At 36.7% G+C, this 27,117-nt stretch overlaps 1 protein-coding gene across 8 annotated transcripts in view; it reads right to left on the reverse strand.

Moving 5' to 3' along the window:
* MARCHF10 (membrane associated ring-CH-type finger 10) overlaps positions 1-27,117 on the reverse strand; it is a 259,755-nt gene that overhangs the window by 222,946 nt on the left and 9,692 nt on the right. The gene's annotated exons all lie outside the window — the stretch shown is intronic.

Raw genomic sequence — 27,117 nt, forward strand, 5'->3', positions numbered from 1 at the left:
TCAAGAAATTGGGTAATAAGAAAAGGTGTTGTGTAAAAGGTACCACCTGAGTTGATTTCTGGAGGAAACAGGGATTCTAAGGCACATGTGTTAGAAAGGAACACATTCCAAGAATTGGCAGCAGTCAGTTCAAATACACCAAAAAGGGAAAGGAAGTGTTGGGAGGAAGTCTGTCATCTATCATTGAACAAAGTAAAAGGAAAGAGGCAAACAAGGGCAAGATCATTTGAAAGGGGAGCAATAGGAGCTGGGGAAATCAGAAGGAGGATGGAAAGAAAGAAGTGTTTAATAATCACCTTTTACTTGCCAGGCACTGTGCTTAGGGCTTTGGAAATATTGTCTAATTTGATCCTGACAACAAACCTAAGTGGTAGGTATTATTATAATACCCATTTTACAGCTAAAGAAACTGAGGCAAACAGGTTAAAAACTTGTTCAAGGTCACTATTGAGAATATGAGGTTGGATTCACCATTCAGTTGCCTGTTAGGTTTCCTGTGGGATGTAGCACTTCATCAGAACTTTGAAGGAGGTTATGCTATTTAAGGGACACAAAGACTGCCTGCCTGCAAGTATGGTGCTAGTAGAAGGAAGGATGTGTATAAAGAATAGTAGAAAGGTTAAAGTAATATAGTCAAACTTGAATCTCACCCTGGCAGGTATATGGAAGATAGATTGGAGAAAGAAGAAGCTTAAGGAAGACCAACTCAAAGATTAATGTGACAAGTATAAGCCAGAGGTGATAAGAGCCTAGACCAGGATAATGGTTGTGAGAGTGTTCATTGGTTGATTGAGATATGTAAAGCTTGAAATTTCTCAGACTTGTGAATGTTAAAAATTTCCCCATCAGGGAATTCTCCATTGGAACAATTCCCTACTGGGAACATTCCCCATTTTGACTGTGAGAACTCGCCAGGATCAGAAATGGGAGGACCTCTACTCCACCCGTACTTAAGACTGCTTTAGGGGAGAAAACTCCTTGCTAAACAATGAAAGTACTTAGACCCATACTTATAATGAGGCAAGGAGTTCTTTGAGCCATGCCTGTTTTTAGAATTGATACAATGGGATGCTAAGTACCTATAAAGGTTGGGCAACTTGCAAACTTGCCAGGAGCAAAGAAGTGAAAACTTATTCAGAGGTTTTATCTTGAGGGGATTAGTCGACTCAGCTGTGTTCTTTCTGGTTCAGACTTACTCAGAGGTTTTCTACTAAAGGGATTAGTCGCCCCAGCAGTGTTTTTAGAATGGGTGGTCCTATGGAAAACGTCTACTGTGATTGGTAGATGTAAGGACGTAGGGGAGGTGACATAGGAGAAAACCCCCTATATAAGAAAAAGCAGAATCTCTTGAAAGACAATCCTTTTGGAGAAATCCTTGATGAGGATCGCTTGGGAAAAATCTCTTGAGAGAGGCTCTGGAGAAGGGAAGCTCTTGGAGGACAATCTCTAAGGAGGTCTCGCTGGAGCTCCTCTGAGGGGACTCTGTCCCTCTGGAGGCTCTGGAGAAGGGAAGCTCTTGGAGGACAATCCTTTTGGAGAAATCTCTTATGAAGATCGCTTGAGGAGAGGCTTTTGGAAGGAGATTCTTTTGGAGATTGCTTGAGAGGAGCTCTTGGAGGAATTCTCTAAGGAGGTCTTTCAAGGGAGGCTGACTCTGGCTGGAACTCCCTCTGGGGAGACTCTGTCCCTCTGAATCCCTTACTTGGACAAATCTTATGATGAGTGATAAAAGACTGACTGATTCTCTCTCTCTTAAGACTCAGGTCTAGGCCATGTTGGCTTAAGGCCCTTCATACTTATACTTTTCTCTCTCTCTTTCTCTCTCTCTTTCTTTGATTCCTCATTGTATTATTAATTAAATTCTCTATAAAACCCAGTTGACTTGGGCATATTCATGATTGGGAATATATTCCCTGGCGACCACCTTATATTTGATTTAAAAACCAAGACACTGTAGTGAAACATATTTTCTGCAGTCAAATTTACTCACCCACTCTTATATCTATCACAATTTATATCTTCAACCACTTTAACTGCCACAGTTTATGGCAGGCAACCATTTTAATTATTACAGATAATAACTGAATTCATTAGGGAGATGAAATCATCAAAAGTGAAAAAAGAAAAAGTGAAAAGAAAAAGAAAATCAGAGGGCTCAGGAGATTAAGGGGATAAAGCATTTCTGTTAAGTGTCTATTATATGTGTAATCATTTTATCTTCACAACAACCTTGAGAGGTAGATGCTATTATTATCCCCATTTTATAGTTGAGGACATTGAGGTAAAGAGGTGAAATGACTTGTATGGGTGGGTAAATTGAAGAAAACCTTCAACAGAGGCAATGTTAATATCAAGGAAAAACACAAGAATACAAATTAAAACAGACACAAGCACTTCAAAAGAAAAATTGAATAGCTCCAGACAGATAGACAGACAGACAGACAAAAGAAATACATGCACATTAGAATTAGCTCCAATGAAAAAGTCTCTGCCAACGTCTCTGCCAACAATTGTAACAAGGAAAAGGTAACAAAGTTACTTGAATGGGAAGACATAACTATATGAAATACTTTATATCATCACTGATAACCTAATAATAGCAGAATTCTATTTCCAAGAAAACTTAAAAGTCAAGAAAATCTTTTAACCTGAACATCTTAGAGAAGCAAACTATACAAATAAAACCTCTTTGTGAAAATCAAACATCAACTGAAATAAGATGTCAGATTTAAAATCATAATATACATCTGAAAACTTATACAATACAACATACTACATACACCCACACATGAAGATGATCATATGAAAAACATACTTCCATGCATGAAGAACCAACTCTTGGATACTGACAAGCATGCATGAAGAATTCAAACCTTACTTCCATGCACAGTGAAACAACATTCAATCTTACATACATGCACATGTAAAAGTTTACATGCATGTGTGTTCCTAAATGTTTGTGTATGTTCGTGCATGTTAAAGAACATGGGACTTCAATCAAGGTGAGATGACAGTCAATAAGAGTATGCAGCACAGAGGAAAAAAACAAGACACGTATGTTTCTACAATCATGTAACATCAAAGACATGGAAGGACTGAAATTTCTAACTGGTGGTCATGAGGTCAGGTAAGAATGAGACATACATGTTAATTTCACATAAAGATACATATATATATATATATATATATGCAACTACACATAAGCACAGTATGGAAAAGAATCTCATGGACTGGGTAAGTATATAACATATTGCATAATTGCAACACACAAAATTCATACTGATATACTTATAAATTTCTGTGGAAAATTCAAACAGAAAGAAATGTCCTTGTCTGCATGATTTTGTACAGAAATAACAACATTGTATTATAGTTGTGCATATGTAAAATCTGTACAGCCTATGTACATACATATGTGAATACTAATGTACTAACAGACTAACAATGTTAGAGTAATTTATTAATGTTCTAATTATTAACACAGATAGGGAAAGCTTAGAAAAAATTATTCAAATTCCTAGGTGATGTAGGAAAAGACATATAGCATTAATTATAAAATTTAAGTTACATGATGATTTTAGTAACAATTATTATTCATAGAAACTTTTACTTAGTACAAGTTATAGACATTAGGAGGTCAGACAGTTACATTGTCAAAAATATTGTTTAAATTGTTACATTGTTTACTATTATGTTCAAAAAACATATTATCTAAATAATTTTCCTATACCCAAAACTTAGCATAGAGTTAGTTAGGCAGAATAGTTAAGATAGACTAGGATTTATTTTTTTTTTGGATGGTAATGGAATAGTTTAACATAGTATAGGGTTAAAAATTAGATAGGAATTCATCAAGACAAACTTATGAGGTAAGTAACGTTAATACAGGATGCAGGTTGCATCCTAGACAAGATAAAAACAAAACGGGGGATATTGTGGATGAGTAAATTGAAGAAAACCTGCAACAGAGGCAATGGATGAAGATTTGCAGAAACTGTCAATCAAGGAGCATTCCAGAAGAGAATGTGACCAGAAGACTGTTGAAGGGTGGCATCCAAAGGGTTGGAGCTCTCTCTTTCTCCTGAGACAGGAAGGAGTAAAGACTGAGAAGATCCTTCTCTTACTGATTTCTCTCTTTTGTATCAGGAAGTAACTCAAAGATCCTCAACCCTGTTAGCCACATCCCTCATTCAAGACTCTACCCTATTATTCTCAAGATAGGATTATTTAAAATCAGGGAAACCCTAAATCCTCTCTCCTATCCAATTTCCTTTTCCTCCTTTTCCTTAAATAAACCCCTTGTTCCAACCATTCAAAGAGTGAGTTATTTATTAGATATATCAGAAAACTTACTCAGAACTGACTTACAATTTGTCACCAACTGAAGAGACTAACTGAAGGGGGAGGGAGGAGGGAGGAGGGAGACTAGGGGAGAAGTGTGGCAGATCTGATTCCTCATTACCATAATCCTTAAAGAACAACCACCTAATACAATTGCCTAGAGTCACAAAAAAAGCTAGGAAGTACCTGAGGCAGGATTGGAATTCAGATCTTTACAATTCCAACTCTGATGCTTTATCTATCTTTCTGCAGTTTATCATCTTAGAACAATGAGAAGTTAAGTGACTTGCCTAAGATCACAAAGCCAGAGGTAGACCTTGAACTCGGGTCTTCTTGGCTCCTAAGGCTGTCTTGCAATCCACTAGACCACTCTGCCTCTCAAACAACTCCTACATGTGAATGTAAAAGAATATTACTATGTCCTAAGAAGTTATGAATATGAGAAGTTAAAAAAAACTATGGGAAACACTTAGGAAATGATGCAGTATGAAGAAAGCAGAACCAAGGGAATATACACACTAAAAAAATTTAAATGGACTTCTGGGATAAGATGGCTCCACTCCTCTCTTCCTACCAATATAAAGCACCTCAAAAGGACAAAAACCAAAATCAGACAAGTGAAGGGGCTCTTCTGTAGGGCACAGCCTGAAAGGTACACAGGGTTTGGGCATTTCCATGCTATAAGGGAGTAATATTACTCCTACAAAAGCATGAGCTGATCACCACTCCCCCACTCCACCTACAACAGCAGAGTCAGAGAGAGCATGGGGTAATAGCTAGGTTTCTTGAGGGGCTAGCTGAGGACCCCACAGACTTACCCCAGAGAGCAGCAAGACATGGGACCCCAGGAGGCTGAGGAATACGGAGATTGGGTGCAGAGATAGGGAAATCACAGGCTACCCAAAGCAGATGCAGTGGAGACTGAAAAAAGCCTCAGGGCAAAAACCACTCTGTAACTCCATACAAAGACCTGCCTACCCTATTCACTCAGACTTCTGACTGGGATGGGAAGAAAAAACTAACACAGCAATGGCCACCAACACACAAGAACTACAATCTACAACTACCAAAAAAAATAAGTTAAAAAAAACCTTGACCCTCAATAATTTCTATGTAGAAAAACTCCAGACTACAGAGGATACAGCAGAGTACAGCAAATAAGAAAACAAATCCAACCCCCCCCCCCAATGGAAATTGGTCACAAGCTTTTGAGGAGCTCAGATTTGAGATTATAAACCAAGAGAGAAAGATAGAAGAAAGTTGGCAAAAAAAAGTGGGAAATAGTTCAAAAAGAAAATAACAGTTTGAAAGACAGAATCTCCCACTTGGAAAAAAAAGCCCGGAAATTAAATGAAATGATAAGAAAACTGAACACCAGAATTTACATTCTGTAAGCCATGAAAACCAGGATGAACCAAACCAAAAAGGAAAATAAAAAGATCATAGCTCTAAACCAGTCTTTAAAAACTAGAATTGGGCAAGTAGAAGCTAATGATCTCATGAGACAGCAAGAATTAATAAAGCAAAGTAAAAAGAATAACAAATTTGAAGGAAACATGAAATATCTCAATGAGAAATTGACTGATTTTGGAAATAGGTCATGAAGAGAGAATTTGAGAATCATAGGCCTATCTGAAAACCTGGAAATAAACCTTAATATCAAACTACAAGAAATTGTCCAAGAAAACTGCCCTGATATTCTTGAACAGGAGGGCAAAATAGACATTGGAAGAATCCATAGAAGCCCCTTCTATATTAAATCCTCAAAAGACAACCCCCAGGAATGTAATTGCCAAATTTAAGACCTTCCAAGCTAAGAAGAAAATATTCCAAGACACCAGAAAGAGATAGTTCAGATATCAAGGAATAGCAATCAGTTTTACACAGGATCTGGCAACCTCCACACTAAAGGACTGCAAGGCTTAGAATGACATTCAGAAAGGCAAGAGAATTGGGCCTACAACCAAGGATCACCTACCCATCAAAACTGACTATATCCTTCCAGGGAAAAGTATGGGCATTTAACAAAATAGAAGATTTCCAAGTATTTGTGAAAAAAAAAGACTAGAATTAAATGGAAAATGTGATGTCCAAATACAAAGCTCAAGAAAAAGTAAACGAGAGGGTAAAAAAAATTTTAAAGGCTTTAGTAAGGTAAAATTGTTTATACTCCTATACAGTTTTTGAGTGTTACAAATATCATTTTTTTACAACTGTATTAAGGGGGGGGGGGAAGAACATGATTCTTGTAACCAAGGAAAAATATTCTAAATTGACTAATTAAATACAATTTTCAAAAAAATTGTATTAACTTCATAGTAGTTAGAAGAATTATTCATAGGTAGTATTTAGGATACTAAGTCTATGTCAACTGACTTTGCTTACATATTTTATTTGTTATAAGAAAAGGGTTCAGATAGAGAAAGAAGAGAAATTGCTGTATTGCAAATACTAAAAGCAACAATAAAACTTAAAAGTTAAAACAATTTTAAAAGTACAAATAGACATCCGGATAAACATGGTGGCAGTCAAGATGCAGGACTCTTCTTCTCCCCACCACTTACCAATACAGACTACCTCAAAAAGCCAAAAAAAAACCCAACCCAAATTCATAGGAATGAAGGGACTCTACAGTAGGGCGCAGCACCAAAGGTACGTGAGATTTGGGCATTTCCACACCATAAGGGGGTGAAAAAACTCCCACCAAAACATGAACTGATCCACCCTCTCCTACCCCACCTACAGAGCCAGAGCCAGAGGCAGCGTGCACTAGAATCAGTGAGTGAGAAACAGGCACCTCTGGAGCAAGTGAGGAGAACTACTTGGTCATTGGAAGCTGACTGAGACCACCGATGACCTACCCCTGAGAGCAGCTAGACCTGAGGCCCTAGGTAAAGAATAAATCATAGAAACAATTAATAATTTCATTGAAGAAAATGACAATGATGAGACGTCCTTTCAAAATCTATGGGACACAGCCAAAGCAGTACTCAGGGTGAAATTTATATCCTTGAGTTTATATATTAACAAATTATGGAGAGCAGAGGTCAATGAATTGGACATGCAAGTCAAAAAAACTTGAAAGAGAACAAATTAAAAAACACCAGATAAAAACTAAATTAGAGATCCTAAAAATTAAGGGAGAAATTAATAAAATCAAAAGTAAAAGAACTATTGAACTAATAAATAAGACTAGAAGCTGGTATTTTGAAAAAACAAACAAAATAGACAAAGTACTGGTCATTCTAATAAAAAAGGAAAGCAGAAAACCAAATTAACTGTATCATAGATGAAAGGCGAAACCTCAATGAAGAAGAAATTAGGGCTATCATTAAAAACTATTTTGCCCAATTACATGGCAACAAATATGGCAATCTAGGTGATGTGGATGAATATTTACAAAAATATAAATTGCCTAGATTAACAGAAGAAGATATAGAATTCTTAAATTCTATAAATACCCATATCAGAAAAAGAAATTTAACAAGCCATCAAAGAACTCCCTAAGAAAAAATCCCCAGGGTCTGATGGATTCATGAGTGAATTCTATCAAACATTCAAAGAACAACTAATTCCAATATTTTACAAACTATTTGACATAATAAGTAAAGAGGGAGTTCAACTAAATTCCTTTTACGACACAAATATGGTACTGATTCCAAAGCCAGGCAGGTCAAAAACAGAGAAAGAAAACTACAGATGAATCTCCTTAATGAACAGAGATACAAAAATCTTAAATAGAATACTAGCAAAAAGACTCCAGCAAGTGATCAGGAGGGTTATTCATTATGATCAGGTGAGATTTATACCAGGAATGCAAGGATGGTTCAATATTAGGAAAACCATCCACATAACTGACCATATCAACAAGCAAGTCAAGAAAAATCACATGATTATCTCAATAGATGCAGAAAAAGTCTTTGACAAAATACAACATTCATTCCTATTGAAAACAATAGAGAGTATAGGAATAGAAGGTCCTTTCCTAAAAATAATAAACAGTATTTATCTAAAATCATCAACCAACATCATCTGCAATGGGGATAAACTGGATGTATTTCCAATAAGATCAGGAGTGAAACAAGGATGCCCATTATCAACTCTATTATTTAACATTGTACTAGAAACACTAGCAGTAGCAATTAGAGAATAAAAAGAAATTGAAGGTATTAAAATTGGCAATGAGGAGACCAAGCTATCACTCTTTGCAGATGATATGATGATTTACTTAAAGAATCCTAGAGAATCAACTAAAAACCTAGTGGAAATAATCAATAACTTTAGCAAAGTGGAAGGATACAAAATAAACCCACACAAGTCATCAGCATTTCTATATATCTCCAACACATCTCAGCAGCAAGAATTATAAAGAGAAATTCCATTTAAAATCACCCTAGACAATATAAAATACTTAGGAATCTATCTGCCAAGACAAACACAGGAACTATATGAAAACAACTACAAAACATTCCCACACAATTAAAACTAGACCTAAACAATTGGAAAAACATAGGACAAGAAAACATAATAAAAATGACCATCCTACCCAAACTTATTTACTTATTAAATGCCATACCAAGTGAACTACCAAAAAACTTTTTTACTGAATCAGAAAAAAACATAACAAAATTCATTTGGAAGAACAAAAGACCAAGGATATTCAGGGAAACAAAGGGGAAAAAATGAAAAGGAAGGTGGCTTTGCATTACCAGATCTCAAACTATACTATAAAGCAGTGGTCATCAAAACAATATGGTACTGGCTAAGAGACAGAAAGGAGGATCAGTGGAATAGACTTGGGGTAAGCGACTTTAGCAAGACAGTCTATGACAAGCCCAAAGATCCCAGTTTTGGGGACAAAAATCCACTATTTGATAAAAACTGCTGGGAAAATTGGAAGACAGTATGGGAGAGATTAGGTTTAGGTCAATACTTCACATCCTATACCAAGATAAACTCAGAATGGGTGAATGACTTGAACATAAAAAAGGAAACTATAAGTAAATTATGTGAACACAGAATAGTATACATGGCAGGCCTTTGGGAAGGGAAAGATTTCAAAACCAAGCAAGACTTAGAAAAAGTCACAAAATGTAAAATAAATAATTTTGATTACATCAAATTAAAAAGTTTTTATACAAACAAAACCAATGTAACCAAAATTAGAAGGGAAGTAACAAATTGGAAAACAATCTTCATAACAAAAATCTCTGACAAAGGTCTAATTACTCAAATTTATAAAGAGCTAAATCAATTGTACAAAAAAATCAAGCCATTCCTCAATTGATAAATGGACAAGGGACATGAATAGGCAATTTTCAGTCAAAGAAATCAAAACTATTAATAAGCACATGTGAAAGTGTTCTAAATCTCTTATAATCAGAGAGATGCAAATAAAAACAACTCTGAGGTATCACCTCACACCTAGTAGACTGGCTAACAAAGACAGCAATGTAAAGTAATAAATGCTGGAGGTGATGTGGCAGAGTCAGGACATTAATTCATTGCTGGTGGGGTTGTGAATTGATCCAGCCTTTCTGGAGGGCAATATGGAACTATGCCCAAATGGTGCTAAAAGACTGTCTGCCCTTTGATCCAACCATAGCACTGCTGGGTTTGTACCCCAAAATGATAATAAGGAAAAAGACATGTACAAAAATATTCATAGCTGAGCTCTTTGTGGTGGCAAAAATTGGAAAATGAGGGGATGCCCTTCAATTGGGGAATGGCTAAACAAATTGTGGTATATGTTGGCAATGGAATACTACTGTGCTCGAAAGAATAATAAAGTGGAGGAATTCCATGGGAACTGGAATGACCTACAGGAAGTGATGCAGAGTGAGAGGAGCAGAACCAGGAGAACATTGTACACAGAGACTGACACACTGTGGTACAATCAAATGTAATGGACTTTTCCATTAGTGGCAGTGCTGTGATCATGAACAACCCAAAGTGATCTATTAGAAAGAACACTATCCACATTCAGAGGAAAAACTGTGGGAGTGAAAACGCCGAAGAAAAACAACTGCTTGATTACATGGGTTGAGGGGGATATGATTGGGGATATAGACCCTAAATGAAGATCCTAGTGCAAACATCAACAGCATGGAAATAGGTTCTGATCAAGGACACATGTAATGCCCAGTGGAATTGCGTGTAAGCTACGAGAAGGGCGGGGGGAGGGGAGGAGGAATAGATTATGATTTTTGTAACCAAGGAATAATGTTTGAAATTGACCAAATAAATTTTTTTTTAAGTTTTTGTTCAAACAAAACCAATGAAACTAAAATTAGAAGGGAAGCAACAAATTGGGGGAAATATTCATAACAAAAACCTCTGACAAAGGTCTAATTACTCAAATTTATAAAGAGCTAAACCAATTGTACAAAAAATCAAGCCATTCTCCAACTGATAAATAGGCAAGGGACATGAATAGGCAATTTTCAGTCAAAGAAATCAAAACTATTAATAAGCACATGAATAAATGTTTTAAATCTCTTATAATCAGAGATGCAAATAAAAAACAACTCTGAGGTGTCACCTCACACCTAGCAGATTGGCTAACATGACAGCAAAGGAAAGTAATGAATGCTGGAGGGGATGTGGCAAAGTTGATACATTAATGCACTGCTGGTGGAGTTGTGAATTGATCCAACTATTCTGGAGGGCAATTTGGAACTATTCCCAAAGGGCTATAAAAGACTTTGTCCTTTGATCCAGCCATAGCACTGCTGGATTTGTACCCCAAAGAAATAATAGGAGAAAAGACATGTACAAAAATATTCATAGCTCTTCTCTTTGTGGTGGCAAAAAATTGGAAAATGAGGGGATGCCTTTCAATTGGGGAATGATTGAACAAATTGTGGTATATGTTGATGATGGAATACTACTGTGCTCGAAAGAATAATAAAGTGGAGGAATTCCATGGGAACTGGAACGACCTCCAGGAATTGAGGCTGAGCGAAAGGAGCAGAACCAGTAGAACATTGTACACAGAGACTGATACACTGTGGTACAATCGAATGTAATGGACTTCTCCATTAGTGGCAGGGCAGTGATCCTGAATAACCTGGAGGGATCTGTGAGAAAGAACACTATCCACATTCAGAGGGAAAACTGTGGAAGTAGAAACACCGAAGAAAAACAAATGCTTAACTACATGGGTTGAGCGGGATATGACTGGGGATATAGTCTCTAAAATTTAAATGAACATCCTAGTACATCGACAACATGTAAATAGGTTCTGATCATGGACACATGTAATACCCAGTGGAATTGTGCATGGGCTATGGGAAGGATGGGAGTAGGGGAGGGAGGGATAGAATATGATTCTTGTAACCAAGGAATAATGTTCTAAATTAACTAAATAAATTTTAAAAAATAAAAAGTACATATAAACATGAATCTTTCAAGTAATTTACAAGTCATTAGACTCATTCATTTCTCAAATCTGAGGGATATTTTCCAACATTTTCTTTTTCTTTTAATTTTTAGTTTATTTCATATGTTGATATAATTTTTAACAATTGTTTTCTGACATTTTATGATCCATGTTCTCTCCTTCTCTCCTACCTACCTCCCCAAGATGACAGGTATTGTAAGTCATACATGATACAATACATATTTCAATGTTCCTCATTCCAACACATTTCAATCTTTACTCCCATACCCCACTAACAACTTCCACCTTTACAATAATGTCAATAAGTATCAAAGTACATGTTGACTTTCTTTGAAGAATTCTGTCAAAGTCTTAGAATCACTCCCTTTACATCCTTTGCAACATATGTTGGAATATTAGTTGCAATTATCTTCAGAGATGTCATGGGATCATAGTTTGCTTATGATCAAATCATGAACAGTACAAGATGAAAAACTTCCATTGTCCCCTGAAATTACTTCTTGCTGCCCTTTGTCACACAATTAAATCAATTCTGCCAATTTTGCTTGCCTCCTGGAACAATATGAGCTATCCTTCCATTTGTTGTAATTTCCTTTTGTCTTTCACTTTCATTTATCTTAAAAAATGCCAATAATGACATGGTTTATTTTTTCCAAATTAATGTCAATTTGTGGATGAGACAAAGATCTCATAGTAAGAGTAACTATAATTCAGTTAATATTTCTAGAGAGTCTAAAAACATGTGGGATTCTTAATATCCTTTTCCAATTCTCTTCTACCATAATTATGGTAGAAGTATAGAGCTGAAGGATTTACAATTTTTTTCTTTGTTTCCCAAGTCACCCAAGCTCAACAATGACAACCTAAGGTGACTCCTTACTCCCTCTCACCACCTCTTAGCCTAGGACAATTGATATGTCCTGCTGATTTTCCCTTCCCAACACGACTCATATAGATCCCCCTTTCTCTTCTGATATTTTTAACACCCTTGTAAAAGCTCTACATCACCTCAAGCCTGGACTACTATGACAGCCTGCTGGCTGGTGTCCCTGCCTCAAAGCTCTCTTCACTCTAGTCCATTCTTCACTCAGCTGTCACAATGATCTTCCTAAAACACAAATCTGACCCACCCCCTATTCAATAAACACCAATGGCTCCCTATCACCTAAAGGATCAAATATAAAATCTTCTGTTTGCTACTCAAAAGATCTTTATAATATGGTTCTCTCCCACCTTTCCATTCTTGAGTTTGCTATAACCAAAAAAGTCATCAGAGAGTGACCAACCTACTAGCTTCTTTCCCCAAGAGTCATTACAGGGTATCTAATTTTGTTCTGATTGCCACACTTTGTCTTAGCAATTCAGATACCATAATACCCAGTATGGGTTTTAAATTATTATTAAATTACTTTAGTAATTTTAGATGGCTAAGAAATCAAAGGGATGAGAGAATTTTTTATATTCTGTCATTTTCTGTAGCCTCATTTTGTTTTATTATAAAACAGCATAAATTCAACATATTTTATTACTCCTGTCAATCAATTACTCAAGTATTTAGGAAGAATCTATCATGTGCCAAACACTGAGCTAGGTTTTGGGGACACAAAGACAAAAATGTCCTTGTTCCAAAGGAGCTTACTAGGACAGCCAAGTACACATAGTCTATTGATTGGGAAAATAAAATATCAGTGCTTGACATATAGATGTTTAATAAATGTTGGCTGATAACTGATACAAGATAATTTTGATACAGGACAAGTAGCTAGGGAGATCAGGGAAAGCTTCATATATAAGGTAGTACTTGGTCTGGACTTTGAAGAAAACTAGGGATTCTGAAATGCACAGAAGAGACAGCCTGTGCAAAGATAGCTAGGTGGTGGAAAGATGCTGGGCCTAGAATCAGGAAGATTTAAATTCAAATATGACCTCAGACCCTTACTATCTGACCTTAGGCAAATTACTTAACCTCCATCTCCCATAGTTTTCTCAATTGTAAAGTGGTATCATAATTTTAGGGATGATCTATTTTTTTTGAAATAAATGTTAGATATTATCATTAGCTGGGGTGTAATTTTTGAGGACAATAGACTACTTTGGTTGAATTTCCATATGCATGAGCAGATATAATATATAATAGGGCTCAAAAGCTCAGGGAAGAAGGTCTATAAAGGACAGAGGAGTTTTATTTTTGATTTGAGTTAATAATTTATATTTCATTCTGGAAACAAAAGGTAGTCCTGGAATTTGTTGAGTACAAATTATGTTTTAGAAAAGTCACTTTGGCAGCAGTGTAGAGGACTGAAAAGAAAAAAAAAAGACTTCAGGCAGGGAGAATACTAGGAGGTTATAACTGCACATAAGAGGTCATAAGGACATGAATTAAGGCCACAACTGTATAACTGGAGAGAAAGGGATATACATGAGAGATGTTGTGGAGGTAGAATCAAGAAGTTTTGGCAACTGATTAGAAATGGAAATGAGGAAGAATAAAGAGTTGAATATGAAAATGATTTTTTGTTTTTTTTTAATTTAATTTTTATTTTATTCTAGTAGCAAATTTACATTCAAGTTTTCCAAAGTTATATGCTTCATGTTGTCTTCCTCTCCTCTTCTTTCCCAACCTCCCAGAGTTGACAAGCAATTCTACTGGGTTATGCATGTAGAAAATGAGATTTTTCAAATGAGTGACTGGAAGAATGGTGGTGCCCTTAATGGAAGTTCAAATTAAGGTGTGATTGTGGGGAGAAAAATAACATGCTCTCCATGTTGTGTTCTTGATGTCTATGTCACATCCAGCTAAAAATTTCAAAATATGAAGAAGCAATTTTCAGATGAAGAAATCAAAACTCTCAATAGTCACATGAAAAAATGTTCTAGATCACTCTCGATTAGAAAAATGCAAATTTAAACAACACTGAGTTACCACCTCATACCTATCAAATTGACCAATATAACAGAAAAGGAAAGTGATAAATTTTGAGGGGAATGTTACAAAATTGGGACATTAATGTATGGTTGGTGGAGTCTATGAACTGATCTAAACATTGTGGAGAGCGATTTAGAACTATGCTCAAAATGCTATAAAACTGTGCACATGCCCTTTGATCCAGTAATACCATTACTAGATCTGTATTCCAAAGAGATTTTTTAAAAGGTAGGGAAAGGATCTATGTATACAAAAATATTTATAGCATCTCTTTTTGTGGTGGCAAAAAATTGGAAATTGAGATAAAGTCCCTCAATTGGGGAATGGCTGAAAAAATATAGCATATGTGGTGATGGAACAGGATTTCAGAAAGAGCTAGAAAGACCTCCATGAAGAGTAACAGCAATATTATGGAATGATCAACTGTGAAAGACTTAGCTACTCTCATCAATGCAATGATCCAGGACAATTCTGAAGGACTTATGACAAAGAATACTATCCACCTCCAAAGAAAGAACCCTTGGAGTTGGAATGCAGATGAGAGTATATTATTTTTCACTTTAGTTTATTTGAGTTTTTATTTTGGGGTTTGGGTTTTAAATTAATATTCTCTTACAGCAATGAAGAATATGGAAATATGCTTTGCATCATAATGCAAGTGTAACCCAGATCAAATTGCTTACCGTCTCCTGGAAGGGAGAAGGAAGGGAGGGGGACAATTGGGATTTTATAACTTCAGAAAACATGTAGAAAATTGATTATTACATTTAATTGGTAAAATAAAATGTCTTCTTAAAAATTTAAGTGTATACTCCCATTTGAAAAGTAAAATGTTCAAAAGGATTTTGGGGATGTTGGAATAGAGTTCAAGAGAAGACAAGTTCTAGGAGATGTTAGTATGGATGATAATTAAACCCATGAGAACTGATGATGTCAACAATAGAATATGGAGAGAGAAGAGCATTCACAAAATCGTGCTGGGATACTCCTAAAATTAAGGAGTGCATATTATAGGTAAAAATCAAGCCAAAACTGAGGAACTGTTAGAAGGATAACTAAGAGAGATCAGTGTCATAAAAATGCTGAAAAATGAAAATAGAAGGAAAAGGTATTCAAGTGTGTCAAATATCTGTAGAGAGGTTGATTAATGAAGGCTGGAAAAAAGATGATCAGATATATGACAATGAAGAGAAAACTGATAGCTTTGGCAGAAAAAAAAAACAAGTCTAGTTTAATGACATCAAAAGCAAATTGAAAAGGATTGAGAGATCGACTTCCGGGTAATCATGGCTGCAATCTAGACGCCACACGCTTCCTCTCCCCGGCACCAAACGAAATAGACTACAACAAAGGAGCATAAAAATCACCTTTGGAGGAACAGAAGGACACCCCAGTACTCCAGGTACTCCACTGAGGCGAGAGGTACGTGGGGTTAGAACATTTCCACACTATAATAAGAAGGAAAAGCTTGCACAGAAAAGTGAACTGAGCCGCCCTTCCCCCACCCCACCTCCCCCACTAAACCAGAGTGAGCTACCTGAGTGCTCACCAGGACAACGAGTGAATGGGGAACGTCTCTGTCTGGGGGGGGGCACTCCAGGGTCCTTGGGATCTGGGGACTGCCAGGAAAAAAGTCTCAGGGTGGTTTCACTGGAGAATCCAGCCCTTCAGCGGAGCAGTACTTGGGGCGGGCTGTGCTGAACATCTCCGCGGAGCTAAACACCAGGGGCGGACCACGTGTTGATTATATGGGCGGAGCTGAACACATGGGCAGTGTGGCTGTGATCAGGGACCCAGCTCTCTAAGAAACCTCGGAGGCTGGGAAGAACTAGTCTGAAGCAACCTAAATTCACAGAAAAACCGCCCATATCACCCAGATCCCAGACCAAAAAGGAAAGGGGAATAAAACCACTAAAGGGATGGCTCACATGGCCCAAAATCAAGCCTCCAGGAAGAAAGGGAAAAAAAGTGACTATTGAAAACTTTTATGGTGGAAGTACCCAAGGAAAAGAGGAGAATGAGGAGGAAATCCAAAAAAATTCAGAACACGCCTCCCAAAATGGAAACTATCAACAAGCTCTGAAAGATCTCAAACTAGAACTTATCCAAAAGATGGAAACCTGGAAAGAAAAATGGGAGAAAGAGATCAGCTGTCTGACAGATAAGAATGCTCAATTGGAAAAAGAACTCGAAGCATCCAATAGAAGGGCAGACAAGGCTGAAAAGCAAAACCAGTCCTTAATGACCAGAATTAAGCACCTCGAAGAAAGTGAGATGATAAAACAGCAAGAATCAATAAAGCAAACCCAAAAAATTAATGAATTAGAAGAAAACATAAAATATCTCACTGAGAAGGTCACAGATCTGGAAAACAGAGGGAGAAGAGAAAATCTCCGAATTATCGGTCTCCCAGAAAAACCAGAGATAAACAATAAACTCGATATTATTCTACAGGAGATTATAAAAGAAAATTGCCCTCACGTTCTGGAGCAAGGGGGAAAAATAGAAATAGAAAGGATTCATAGAACACCTTCTATGCTAAATCCCCAAAAGACAACTCCTAGGAATGTAATTGCCAAATTCAAGAGCTTCCAAGTAAAGGAGAAAATCCTACAAGAAGCCAAGAAGAAGAGCTTCAGATATAAGGGGGCTCCCATAAGGATCACACATGACTTAGTGGCTAACACACTAAGAGACCGCAAAGCATGGAACACGATATTTAGAAAGGCAAGAGAGCTGGGTCTCCAACCAAGAATCAACTACCCAGCAAAACTGACTATATACTTCCAGGGGAAAGTATGGGCATTCAACAAAATAGAAGATTTCCAAGCATTTGCTAAGAAAAGACCAGAGCTCTGTGGAAAGTTCGATATCCAAGCACAGAAAGCAAGAGAAATATGAAAAGGTAAATATGAAAGAAAGGGAAAAGGAGATAAATCTTATCTTTTTCTTTAAGTCAAACTCTCTTCTATAAGGACTACATTTACATCAAATTATATATATTAATATGTGGGGAAAATGTTTTGTGTAACTCTCATAAATTGTATCATCATAAGAGTAGTTAGAAGAAACATGCATAGGGAAAGATTGGGGCATTAAGAAGATTTGGGGAAAGTGGGGACAAAAAAAGGAAAAGGGAGGGGGGAACCATCGATAATACTAAAAATAACTTCAAGAAATAGGGGGGGAATCAATAGAATAATCTTTCCCATATAAAGATACACATGGGAAGGGGAGGGGAAGAACTCTCATATGAGAAGGAGAGGAAGAGAGCATGAAGTGGAATTACTTAAACCTTACTCTCAGTGAAATCAAATCTGAGAGGGAAGAACATCTAGATCCAGTGGGATCCTGAATTCTATCTTATCCATTAGGGCAAGAAAGAAAGGAAAATTAAGGAGGGGGGGAGGGAGTATAAAAAAGGAGGGAAGGCGAGGGGGAAGGGGAAGGTAGCATAAAAAGGGAGGGGCTAGAAAGGGAAGCATATCAAGGGAGGGGACTAGGGGGACTGACCTAAAGTAAATCACTGGTTCAAAAGGAGATAGCTAAAGAAGAAAGGTCAGAACTAGGGGAAAATATCAAAATGCCAGCGAATCCACAAATGACAATCATAACTTTGAACGTGAATGGGATGAACTCACCCATAAAACGTAGACAAATAGCAGATTGGATTAGAACCCAAAACCCTACCATATGTTGTCTTCAAGAAACACATATGAGACGGGTTGACACTCACAAGGTTAGAATTAAAGGTTGGAGTAAGACCTTTTGGGCCTCAACTGATAGAAAGAAGGCAGGAGTTGCAATCATGATATCTGACAAAGCCAAAGCACAAATAGACCTGATCAAAAGGGATAGGGAAGGTAAATATATTCTGCTAAAAGGGAGTATAGACAATGAGGAAATATCACTAATCAACATGTATGCACCAAATGGTATAGCATCCAAATTTTTAATTGAGAAACTAGGAGAATTGAAGGAGGAAATAGACAGTAAAACCATATTAGTGGGAGACTTGAACCAACCACTATCAAATTGAGATGAATCAAACCAAAAAATAAACAAGAAAGAGGTAAAAGAGGTGAATGAAATCTTAGAAAAATTAGAGTTAATAGACATATGGAGAAAAATAAATAGGGACAAAAAAGAATACACCTTCTTTTCAGCACCACATGGCACATTCACAAAAATAGATCATACACTAGGTCATAGAAACATGGCATTCAAATGCAGAAAAGCAGAAATAATAACTGCAGCCTTTTCAGATCACAAGGCAATTAAAATATTGATCGGCAAGGGTACATGGAGACCCAAATCAAAAATTAATTGGAAATTAAATAACATGATACTCCAAAATCGGATAGTTAGACAAGAAATCATAGAAACAATTAACAATTTCGTTGAAGAAAATGACAACAGCGAAACATCCTTTCAAACCTTATGGGATGCTGCCAAGGCAGTACTTAGAGGAAAATTCATATCCCTGAGTGCATATATTAACAAATTAGGGAGGACAGAGATCAAGGAATTGGAAATGCAAATCAAAAAACTTGAGAATGAACAAATTAAAACCCCCCAGAAGAAAACCATACTAGAGATCCTAAAAATTAAGGGAGAAATTAATAAAATACAAAGTGACAGAACTATTTTTTTTTTAGGAGTCAACAGATGCTTTTATTTTTTTTAAAGGTCTCCATGGAACTTCTCCACTTTATTATTCCTTTGAGCACAATAGTACTCCATCACCAACATATACCACAGTTTGTTCAGCCATTCCCCAATTGATGGGCATCCCCTCGTTTTCCAGTTTGGGGCCACCACAAAGAGCGCAGCTATGAATATTTTTATACAAGTCTTTGTGTCCATTATCTCTTTGGGGTACAGACCCAGCAGTGCTATGGCTGGGTCAAAGGGTAGATATTCTTTTGTCGCCCTTTGGGCATAGTTCCAAATTGCCCTCCAGAATGGTTGGATCAGTTCACAGCTCCACCAGCAATGAATTAATGTCCCTGTTTTGCCACATCCCCTCCAGCATTCATTACTTTCCTTTGTTGTTATGTTAGCCAATCTGCTAGGTGTGAGGTGATACCTCAGAGTTTTTCTGATTTGCATCTCTCTGATTATAAGAGATGTAGAACACTTCTTCATGTGCTTGTTAATAGTTTTGATTTCTTTATCTGAGAACTGCCTATCCATTTCCCTTGCCCATTTATCAATTGGAGAATGGCTTGATTTTTTGTACAATTGATTTAGCTCATTATAAATATGAGTAATTAAACCTTTGTCAGAGGTTTCTATGAAGATTTTTTCCCAATTTGTTGTTTCCCTTCTGATTTTAGTTATATTGGTTTGGTTTGTACAAAAGCTTTTTAGTTTGATGTAGTCAAAATTATTTATTTTACATTTTGTGATTCTTTCTATATCTTGCTTCGTTTTAAAGCCTTTCCCCTCCCAAAGAGAGTCTGACATGTATACTATTCTGTGTTTACCCAAATTACTTATGGTTTCCTTCTTTATGTTTAAAGTGACAGAACTATTAAGCTAATAAACAAGACCAGAAGCTGGTACTTTGAAAAAACAGACAAAATAGACAAAGTACTGGTTAATCTAATTAAAAAAAGGAAAGAAGAAAGGCAAATTAACAGCATCAAGGATGAAAAGGGGGATCTCACCTCCAATGAAGAGGAAATTAAGGCAATTATTAAAAACTACTTTGCCCAACTATACGGCAATAAATATACCAACCTAGGTGATATGGATGAATATTTACAAAACTATAAATTGCCTAGACTAACAGAAATGGAAATAGAATTCTTAAATAATCCCATATCAGAAAAAGAAATCCAACAGGCCATCAAAGAAATCAGAGAACAGTTAATCCCAATACTATACAAACTATTTGACATAATAAGCAAAGAGGGAGTTCTACCAAACTCCTTTTATGACACAAGCATGGTACTGATTCCAAAACCAGGCAGGCCAAAAACAGAGAAAGAAAATTATAGACCAATCTCCCTAATGAATATAGATGCAAAAATCTTAAATAGGATACTAGCAAAAAGACTCCAGCAAGCGATTAGAAGGGTCATCCACCATGATCAAGTACGATTTATACCAGGGATGCAGGGCTGGTTCAACATTAGGAAAACTATCCACATAATTGACCACATCAACAAGCAAACCAACAAGAACCACATGATTATCTCAATAGATGCAGAAAAAGCCTTTGATAAAATACAACACCCATTCCTACTAAAAACACTACAAAGCATAGGAATAGAGGGGTCATTCCTAAAAATAATAAACAGTATATATCTAAAACCATCAACTAATATCATCTGCAATGGGGATAAACTAAATCCATTCCCATTAAGATCAGGAGTGAAACAAGGATGCCCATTATCACCTCTATTATTTGACATTGCATTAGAAACACTAGCAGTAGCAATTAGAGAAGAAAAAGAAATTGAAGGCATTAAAATAGGCAAGGAGGGGACCAAATTATCGCTCTTTGCAGATGACATGATGGTCTACTTAAAGAATCCTAGAGATTCAACCAAAAAGCTAATTGAAACAATCAACAACTTTAGCAAAGTTGCAGGATACAAAATAAACCCACATAAGTCATCAGCATTTCTATATAATTCCAACACAGCTCAGCAGCAAGAACTAGAAAGAGAAATCCCATTCAAAATTACCTTAGACAAAATAAAATACTTAGGAATCTATCTCCCGAGACAAACACAGGATCTGTATGAACACAACTACAAAACACTTGCCACACAAATAAAACTAGACTTGAACAATTGGAAGAACATTAACTGCTCATGGGTAGGACGAGCCAATATAATAAAAATGACCATCCTACCTAAACTCATCTATCTATTTAGTGCCATACCCATGGAACTTCCCAAAGTTTTTTTTACTGATTTAGAAAAAACCATAACAAAGTTCATTTGGAAGAACAAAAGATCAAGGATATCCAGGGAAATAATGAAAAAAAAAATACAAAGGAAGGGGGTCTTGCAGTCCCAGATCTCAGACTATATTACAAAGCTGCGGTCATCAAAACAATTTGGTACTGGCTAAGAGACAGAAAGGAGGATCAGTGGCATAGATTGGGGGCAAGCAACCTCAGTAAGACAGTATATGACAAACCCAAAGATCCCAGCTTTTGGAACAAAAATCCACTATTCGATAAAAACTGCTGGGAAAATTGGAGGACAGTGTGGGAAAGATTAGGCTTAGATCAACACCTCACACCCTACACCAAGATAAATTCAAAATGGGTGAATGACTTGAACATAAAGAAGGAAACTATAAGAAAATTAGGCGAACACAGAATAGTATACATGTCAGACCTTTGGGAAGGGAAATACTTCAAAACCAAGCAAGAATTAGAAAGAGTTACAAAATGCAAAATAAATAATCTGGATTACATCAAATTAAAAAGTTTTTGTACAAACAAAACCAATGTAACCAAAATCAGAAGGGTAGCAACAAATTGGGAAACAATTTTCATAAAAACCTCTGACAAAGGTTTAATTACTCAAATTTATAAAGAACTAAATCAATTGTACAAAAAATCAAGCCATTCTCCAATTGACAAATGGGCAAGGGACAGGAATAGGCAGTTCTCAGCCAAAGAAATCAAAACTATTAATAAGCACATGAAAAAGTGCTCTACATCTCTTATAATCAGAGAGATGCAAATCAAAACAACTCTGAGGTGTCACCTCACACCTAGCAGATTGGCTAACATGACAGCTATGGAAAGTAATGAATGCTGGAGGGGATGTGGCAAAGTGGGGACATTAATGCATTGCTGGTGGAGTTGTGAATTGATCCAACCATTCTGGAGGGCAATTTGGAACTATGCCCAAAGGGCGATAAAAGAATGTCTACCCTTTGATCCAGCCATAGCACTGCTGGGCTTGTACTACAAAGAGATAATGGACACAAAGACTTGTACAAAAATATTCATAGCTGCGCTCTTTGTGGTGGCCAAAAATTGGAAAACGAGGGGATGCCCTTCAATTGGGGAATGGCTGAACAAATTGTGGTATATGTTGGTGATGGAATACTATTATGCTAAAAGGAATAATAAAGTGGAGGAATTCCATGGAGACTGGAACAACCTCCAGGAAGTGATGCAGAGCGAAAGGAGCAGAACCAGGAAAACATTATACACAGAGACTGATACACTGTGGTACAATTGAAGGTGATGGACTTCTCCATTAGTATCAATGCAATTTCCCTGAACAATCTGCAGGGATCTAAAAAAAAAATACTACCCACAAGCAGAGGATAAACTGTGGCAGTAAAAACACCGATGAAAAGCAACTGCTTGACTACAGGGTTGAAGGAGATAAGACTGAGGAGAGACTCTAAATGAACACTATAATGCAAATTCCAACAACAGGGAAATGGGTTCGGAGTCAAGAATACATGTGATAACCAGTGGAATCATGCGTTGGCTATGGGAGATGGAAAGCTGGGGGGTGGGGGAGGTGTGAGGGGAGGAAAAGGAAATGATCTTTGTTTCCAGTGAATAATGTATGAAAACGACCAAATAAAATAATGTTTAAAAAAATAAAAAGAAAAAAAAAAGAAAAGGATTGAGAAATGAGCAAGAGGCAAGGACCTAAAACAGCAAGTATAGACAGTTTTTCTGGGAGTTTGACTAAGGGAAGGAGGAGGTATATAGAATTATATCTTGAAGGTATATAAATTAGGGCCTACTAAAGGATTTTTAATTATAGGGGAGTCTTGGATATTTTGCAAGCAGCAAGGTTGCTTCTTCATCCAATGAGGATGATGGTGGAATGGAGGCAGCATCATGTAGAAATGGCTGGGGATCAACATCTAATACCCTACACCAAGATAAACTCAGAATGGGTGAATGACTTTAATGTAAAGAATGAAACTATAAGTAAATTTGATGAAACACAGAATAGTATACTTGTCAGATCTTTGGGAAAGGAAAGATTTTAAGACCAAGCAAGAGTTAGAAAAAATTACAAAATGTAAAAGAAATAATTTTGATTACAGTACATTAAAAAGTTTTTGTATAAACAAAACCAATGAAAGTAAAATTAGAAGGGAAGCAACAAATTGGGGGAAATATTCATAACAAAAAACTCTGACAAAGGTCTAATTACTCAAATTTTCAAAGAGCTAAAGCAATTATACCAAAAAATCAAGCCATTCCCCAATTGATAAATGGACAAGGGACATGAATAGGTAATTTTCAGATAAAGAAATCAAAATTATCAATAAACACATGAAAAAAATGTTCTAAGTCTCTTGTAATCAGAGATATGCAAATCAAAACAACTCTGAGGTACCACCTCACACTTAGCAGATTGGCTTACATGACAGCAAAGGAAAGTAATGAATGCTGGAGGGGATGTGACAAAGTTGGGACATTAATGCATTGCTGGTGGAGTTGTGAATTGATCCAACCATTCTGGAGGACAATTTGGAACTATGTTCAAAGGGCGCTAAAAGACTATCTGCCCTTTGATCCAGCCATAGCACTCCTGGGTTTGTACCCCAAAGACATAATAGGGAAAAAGACTTGTACAAGAATATTCATAGCCACATTCTTTGTGGTGGCAAAAAAATTGGAAAATAAGGAGATGTCCTTCAGTTGGGGAATGGCTGAACAAATTGTGGTATCTTTTGGTGATAGAATACTATTGTGCTCAAAGAAACAATGAAATGGAGGAATTCCATGTGAACTGGAATGACCTCCAGGAATTGATGCAGAGGGAAAGAACATGGTTTTTTAATCCTGGAAAAATGCTCTAAATTAATCAACTATATAAGATTAAAAAAAAAAAGAAATGGCTGAGAAATCACATAGAGGCCTATTTCTAGATAAGATAACCCAAAAACTCACCTAACAGGGCCTAGTACCTCAGAAGATTTTGATAGATTATGAAAAATAATTCTGAAGCATTAAGTACAACTTTTCTTCAAGCTTTGTGATGAACATTAATGGCTAAATTCCACTTCCACTTCTATTAACATGTTGAGGAGAAAAACACAACAGCAACAAAAGACAGTAAGACTGTAAGAACTGCCTAGAAGTGCCATTCTAAGATGGCACATAATTACATATTATTTGCCAGATTCTGAAATAGCATGCAACATGCAAAATAAATGTTTATTTCTTCTTGTTTTTCCTGAAGAGTCCTACCCAGTCACCAAAAGGGAAAGCTTCAATGTAACATGAGGTTGGTTTTGCTTTCACCTCTGGCTATTAATATGTAGACCTGGAAAAACATTGCTACTAGTTTAACTTATTTTGAGAAATAATAGAAGTCACTTCTGCACAGAATTCAGAGGGCCTATTTTTGTCCAACTCACTAACAAATCCTGTGTATGGGTACTAGGGTCAATTAAACTATACATTCCATTAGGTCTGGTTTGTAGTTACTATCTTTTTTTTTTATAATAATGTATAGGGACATTCTCCTGTTAGGATTTTTTAAACCATACTATCTTCCTTTAACTGTATATTTGAATCCTCTAACTTTCTCACTAATATTAGTATAGCACATGTTCTGGGGCTTTTCTCCCAACCCCAAAGTCCCCAGCGCTTGGATGGCTGCTACATCTCTTTGGGGTTTTAGGGTTGGTATTGAGGAGTTAAGGGGTTTCTCAGTGACATTATTGGCAAATAGTAAGTGTTAAATAAAATATTTTTTGCTTTGCCTTTCCATAACTCACATAAGCATTCAAACAAAAGCTCAAGGAAAAACATCAAAAAATTAGCTACTACAGAACTACAATATAAAACGAAAGAAGGGAAAAAATCCTGATAACCAGGGTATGCTGGGGAAAAGTCCCTGGTGGAAAAGCTCTCTAGTGGGTTCCTAAAAAGCCTAATGTTTATCTCAAACTAGCCCCACCAAATGTACTACATGCTTAGGTCTATTCTCCTAACCCTTCCTAGCACCGTCATGCCAGGAGCATAGGGTTCAGGTAGCCACTAAATATGTTTTAGACTCTAGTGTTAGTCCTGAGGAAGAAGAAGGGACAGGGGTTAAAGTAGTTTTCTAATACTATAGCTTATGAGTTTGAGCTAGTTTGTTTCCCTCCATAATTATCAAATGATATCAGTTGGGACATCCAATTAGCTTTAAGAAAATGATATTTATTGTAATAATCTATATTAGTATATACATGTAATTAAGTGGTTGAAACTGGACCTAAAATTTCATTAGGATCAGGAACTCCTAGGCAAAGACTTCTACCAATGCTGGTTGGCACCTCTTCTGCAAGTTATAGTCGTGGAGAGTTGTGGGTAGCCCAAAAATGTTAAATTACTTGCTCGCTCGCTCTCTCTCTCTCTCTCTCTCTCTCTCTCTCTCTCTCTCTCTCTCTCTCTCTCATACACACACACACACACACACGCACGCACATGTGTGCGTGTGCGCGCAAACTGTGACACATTTGCCAACCAGTTTATTTAGACACATGTAGGAAAGGAGGTACCTCGCAGATTGCAGTGGGGTCACCCATTGTGTGGAATGAAATTGTGCATTATTCCCCAGTATACATTGATTTAGTATTAGTAATCATAGATTAGCAATTTCCTATAGAAAAATAGTGAAGTTAGGTGCCCTTCACTAGGCGATATCCATCTCCCCTTTTGAAGAGTAGAAGAAATCCCCTCTCCAATCAGATATGTATATTTATATAAATATATATATATATATATATGTCCTTGACATACCTTTTAAAAAGTGGCTAAGAGACATCCCCCTTCTTCTTTTGTGAAGAAGTTTGGGTGTCCTAATTTTTATGAGAGAAATCTCAAAACTTATGTTATAACCTTGACTAAGAAATGTTACAGCCTGAATGTTATCCGAGGAATATTATAGCAAAATTTGACTCAACTGAGAAATTACAAACCTAAGGAATATTATAAGATAAAGAAATATAACATTTTATGTTATACTCAGAAGTACTAGAAAAGATTAAGGAGGAGAGAAGGAGAATAGAGGATGAGAAAAGATTGAGGAAGAAAGAACAAGATAAAGAAATATAACATACGGATGGTGGGAAAGAGGAGATATTGTGTTGGATCCCTATAAGATCTGAGTAAATCTAGGCATCTGTACCCATGACTTCTGAGGCCTCTCAGACTGTGGAGCCATTCTCTCTCTCCCTTGCCCCCCACCCCTCGTGAGGATACTGCCTCTCTCCAGGCAGTGTTCCCTCACCCCTGGGCCCCACCCCAACACCTCTGAATAAAGCCATGTGAACTCTGCCAGCATCAAGTGTAAGTCTGCTCATTAGAGTGATTTATGGGGGAATGAGCCCCCCAGAATTCCATTCCTTTAGGCTCCTCTTGGGCTTTTGTATCTCTTCTATTGGGTCCCTCACAGAATCTTGAATTTGCCTTTCCTCATCTTGTCTGTCATCTCAGCCCCTG

The sequence above is a fragment of the Monodelphis domestica genome, chromosome 2 (genome assembly GCF_027887165.1).
Source record: "Monodelphis domestica isolate mMonDom1 chromosome 2, mMonDom1.pri, whole genome shotgun sequence".
Taxonomy (NCBI): domain Eukaryota; kingdom Metazoa; phylum Chordata; class Mammalia; order Didelphimorphia; family Didelphidae; genus Monodelphis; species Monodelphis domestica.